At 38.9% G+C, this 5,595-nt stretch overlaps 1 long non-coding RNA gene across 1 annotated transcript in view; it reads right to left on the minus strand.

The window, feature by feature from the left end:
* Positions 1–3,863: 3,863 nt before the first annotated feature.
* Positions 3,864–5,595, minus strand: part of LOC119270050 — a 3,720-nt gene continuing 1,988 nt past the window's right edge. The window contains exons 2-4 of the long non-coding RNA XR_005133897.1: positions 5,082–5,313; positions 4,199–4,402; positions 3,864–4,102 (exon numbers count right to left, since the gene is read on the minus strand). This is a non-coding gene — a long non-coding RNA (uncharacterized LOC119270050). The remainder of the gene's footprint in view (positions 4,103–4,198; positions 4,403–5,081; positions 5,314–5,595) is intronic.

Below are 5,595 nucleotides of genomic sequence, written 5' to 3' on the forward strand. Positions count from 1 at the left end.
TAGACATTTGGACGTCAGGCCGGTAGGTTTCACGGGTCGGAATTATTAGAAAAGTAATTTGCTTGTACTACCAAACATTGGTCTCACGCCGTTTCGGGCGAGTAGAGGCTCTTTTGGCGCTTCGTTCGAAATTTTGAAACACAAGCATTTACGTTTAGAGTACTCTTGAACTATGAGGATTGACCTAAATAGACAACCTTATATTTGACCTTGTATGTTTGAAAACCTCATTAAATTATCCGCTTCTTTTTGAAATTTTGACACTTGAAAATCCTATAACTACGATTATTTTGGAATGGAGGAGCTAAATTTGAATCTATTTTGTACACGACTACATATGCTATTATGTACAAAATCAGAGCAAAGATTGGTGCCCCCATAATTTAGGTATGGTTTACAAATGCCATGATATCAAATTCAAATAATTGAATGGACTTCATGTTAAATTCGATTTTTTAAACCACCTTAAGTTGAATTCAAATGTATGCTAGTTCATAGGTAGCTATTTATAATGTCCATTGTGTAACTTTCGTATGTATAATGTTCTTTACACACAAAACATGAACTATACTCACGTTTATATTCGAGTGCTAAAGAGATGCATTGTCTGGAGTTCAAAATACTAACTATGTGGATCAATTGTGTCAACTAATAACATAGACATGCTCAAATTCGATAGAATCTAGATGTCTGATGGATCAATGACCGCTCCTTACGCGAATTGCAAATATCATGATCCCATCATAATATTTGGATACAATTTATATCTTTAATCAATGTGTAGAGCAGTATTTTACGTGTAGTTTCACTCTCCATCGGTGGTCTCTCACACATGCTCACACACTCTCTCCCGAGGTGTCTTTCTCGCACACATGCTCTAGATATAACCCTCCCTCCCTCTCGTAACCATTTACAACTGTTTCCAATAACCTTTATCACAAGCACTCTTCCTCTCACAAACATACACACACACAATCCTCATCGACCCTTTCTATATACATGGACCTGCCTACGTGTCTCATGTACGCACATTATCTTTACGCATGTCTGTCACGCATTGTCTCACACCTCTCTTCCTAATCGATGAGTATGATTCTAGCAGAGCATTTTGTAGGATGGCCCTTAAAGTTAGGTTGGATGAATAGTAATATCAGAGATAAAGGGGTTACCTTAGTCCGAGAACCTAGGGTTACAAATCCTAGCCGGCTTTGTTAGTGGACACAGAGTCCTTCACAATTCTGCTATATTTGTCTTGTACGACTAGTCATCCATGGGTCTGCCTAAATGCGTCACGGGCCGACCAATGTGGCGTCGGATGGAACCGAATGAAGGGCCTCACCTCGACCCACCGGACCTCACGCGGTGACACACCCTCTGCCCCCACGTCTCATTATCTTCTCACACCCACACATACCAACACAAACACCACACACACAGAAAATTTCTCCTGGTGCCTCTATTCCCCCCTTGCATATACACACTCAAGGGAATGGAATCTCTTGTCATGACGTCATATTCCTCTCTCTCTCTCTCTCTAGACCACTCTCATTTCTCGTGCTATCTCTCCCACGCCCCCCGTCGGCCCCTCTATCCATGCCTCTCTTGAATACGTAATACACACACATACCTCTCTAGGCCCCGCAAAATGCATCAACTACACATTCACACATGTTACATCACGTACCCCATTGATCTAAAAAGCCCTCTCTTCACGTTTATTTTGCATACAACATTCCTTTTGAATAATGTGTGGCCAAAAAATTATTTTAGAGTTTCTACATATATACAACATTACAAAGTTATATGGAGGAGTACGAACGCTAATTTGCATTGCATGGTGCCCACAATGATATTTACTCCGCACTATGAATTTGTATATTTTTATACTATATACAAAGTTAGTCATAATAAAGAGAACGAAGAGCATCTCTCTCTCCATCGCATACCCCCCTGTACGCCCCTTTCACCTATGCACACAAAACTATCTCCAGGTTCTCTAAAAGTAAGCCCCCAGAAAATTCACGCATGTTTCATCTTTCTCTCGCGATATATGCAATTACGATCATTGTATTTGAAGCGAAAGCATGATACGTACATTGGACTTCAGAATCCACTCATTACGGTCACCGTTTACGTTTAGTGGTTATTATACAGTCACGGGCTCACCATACAACTCTGTATTTGCTCATGACATGACTAGTTGACCAGTTAAACGCTCCACATGGCACCTATAGTGTTGCATCACATTATCTCACTACCATCGTGCCCACCTGTCGACTTGTATCTACTCTACATCTACACTCTTATAAAATACATAAAATACACTCTTATAAAAAAAGTTGGTGATGCTGGTGTGCCTGCCATCCTGCAATATAGGCCGTCCGATTTATATCTGACGGATAGGAAAGAAACTATGGCAATTTTGCAAAAAGGTACCCACACACCTCTCCACATTTGCAAATAAGGCCTTCCCTCGTTCATCATTTTCTCTCACAAGATAAACAAGTCATACAAATGCATCTTGATGTTACGTGCAACGCACGGGCATCTTGCTAGTAAGAATGAAAACAAACGACAAAAAATATATTTAGACGGTGGTTTGAAGTCATGACCGCGGGCACAATGGACAAGGTGGCCTTGTATTGGTATGCTGAGCCGTCTGTTTTAACACACAGGAGCTGGTGTGGTGATTATACACACACGCACGCATGCACACGAACTGCATCCACGCAACACTCACACAAACACATGCACCCACGCACGCACGCAACACTCACACGTACACACGCAGCCATGCACACACGCAACACTCACACGCACACACACACGCACGCATGCATACACACACCAGTACACCACACGACCAACACACACTCTCACGCTCAAGTGCTCAACCTACACGTGCATGAGCACACATCAGGCCCTGACAGACACATACACAACCAGGTGATTCCCGTGCATGGGTTGTAGCCTTGTCGCGCCTGGTAAATTTTTGTTTATCTGACCTTTTCCCTATGCGAACTGACAGGTGAGACCCACAAGGAACATGATCAATTTAACTAGTTAACATGGCGCCACGCAAACTATTTGGCCGATCAACAGAGTGCAATCCGATGCTGAACTGTGAGCAAGTGACCGTATAATCACCGCAAAACGTATATAGTGACCGTAATCAACTTATCCTGAAGTTCGGTGACCGTATTGCGCTTTTCTCTCTGTAGGCCCTCCAAAACTACATCTCTACACGTTCTCGCTTGTTACATCTAACAACTATGCAATACAGCACTACTACTACACTCTAACACAATAAATCATATCTGTTTTTAGTTTTAATAGATATCACATTTTTACTTACTAGTATAAATGCCCGTGCGTTGCACCGGGCGAAATATTAAATATAACTTGCTCCACGTGCAATTATGAAACACATTTTAATCCAATTTTTGGAAACGTCAGAAATAAGGTTACACCGAATATTTCTTTTTGGACCATAAAATTCGGACATATACCCTAATAATGTTTGTCATGACCTATTTCAGCTCCACACTTTCATTTCATCCGATGAAAAAGTAGTAGTGTATGAAAGTCTTTCAATCAATTTTTTGTTGTTATTCAGAAAAACATGAATATTTCTTTTTTAGGTGTTTTTTTAATTTCAATAATATTTTTTTAAATGGAATCATTTTGATGGTGATGAACATTTTGTTGGAATATTATATTTCATTTGTAATTTATTTTGCACTATTTTTTGGGCTTTCCCATTGAACATCACACATCTCATTTCCTCTTTCCCCACATCCCACATAAAGCAGAGCTTCAGAATTAGAGTACCACGTATATTTTCAAACTGAATAGATGGTATAGAGATGGTACCAAGAAAATACTATAGACAAAGGTTTTCCCACGTCCATGACAATAGAGCAGTCAGGTGACCATCTTAGAAAGTTCCTGACTAATGACATTTTTTCCACAAACAAAAGCACCAAATAGCACCATGTTCCTCCAAAAGCTGAGGGGAGGGATACATCACACACGATGGAGCCATTTCAAATTACATAAGACTGGGATTTAATGGCGTTGGAAGGAAATGAAAAATCAACATCTGCAAAATGTTTAGTTATGTAAGAGAAGAAACCATGATAAATAAAAACATGTGTTTTATTGTGGAAATTGAAGCTCGGATAATTTGTAGACAAACCTGTCCTGTAAGAAGAGGTGTGTCCACACCGAGCTTTGATGCATCAGGTCTTCGTGTACGCACATGCCATATCTGCAGCTCAATAACTTCCAAACATTGAGCTAGTAATTTAGTCCTCAAAATAGTTATACCAAATAACTTCCTTACTTGAAGCATAGTTAATTACTTCTTGATGCCCAGAAATTTTAGCTCTAGAAATGTATCCTGCATACATAACAACAACAGTTTATGAAACAAAGACAATCTGTCAGAGTCAAAAAACATTAGAATGTGAACACGGGTTAATAATGAGAATCTGACTTGTTATTTGAAATTCTAAAAGATCACACTTCGAATATCTTAATCAAGTGGGTGCCCATGCAGCAAGGTGCACAAAATCAGCTCTTGTGGCCTTTGTTCTATCTATATATGATAAAAATAATACTGAGTTGTACCTTCAGAAAACCAAAAAATTATGCAATGTTGTACTCTGTAGGTCAAGAGTGATATCCATGCCTGGTGATTATTTTCTGGGCATTATGTCCCATAATGTATACTTGAGTGTGGTTTTCAGATGACAAACAATACAACCACAATTTCAGTATAGAGAGATGTGTCATAGTTTGGATGCATCAAATTTGCTTGGCACTAAAAATATTAGAGCTTGGGTAGAAATAATAGTATCACACCAGTGTGAAAGATCTTTCTGACTAACTGTTTTAGGAATAAAAGAGATACAACGCAAATTCATTCAACAAACAACAACTTTTATGTTTGCCTACTTCTCAACAAAAATTCATAGCCACGGCTAGAAGTAAGACTAACAACCACACTAACCCAAAAAATCTGTTGGGAGATTAGATAAGTTATGCAAGAAGAAAAACAATACCAGGATTTATTTTACCTGGTTGAAGACTTGAAGGACGCAAGAAAAGACCCGATGCATTTTCTTCAAGCAATTCATCAAAATTTGGTGCGTGCTCTGTTTATCATGAAACCATAACTCGACATATAGTAAAGGTGCCCGTGCGTTGCAACGGGAGAATACACCCAAATTCTATGAACCATTGTTGTCTCGTGGGATAGTCAGCTTGAAATCGTGGGATAGTCAACACCAAATTTTGGAATAATTGAGCCTAACATCAAAGGTAGGTTTATGAATAAGTTCAGATATGTCATCAAACATCCGAAAGAAATGTAGAAAATATGAATTGAAATAAATTTGTATCACTTTTTTAGTTTTTTTTTACTAATGCTAGATATATTATTGTTCAGGTTGAGCCTAACTATAGGACCTATCTTTCGACATTGAACAATGAGCTATCCTCCACAATTTATACATACAAGGGGTTAACTTGATAAGATAACAACTGAACATATTTATATTTCTAAAATGCTGCCAGAGGGATGCATGTTCA

Source organism: Triticum dicoccoides, chromosome 3A, assembly GCF_002162155.2.
Source record: "Triticum dicoccoides isolate Atlit2015 ecotype Zavitan chromosome 3A, WEW_v2.0, whole genome shotgun sequence".
Classification (NCBI taxonomy): domain Eukaryota; kingdom Viridiplantae; phylum Streptophyta; class Magnoliopsida; order Poales; family Poaceae; genus Triticum; species Triticum dicoccoides.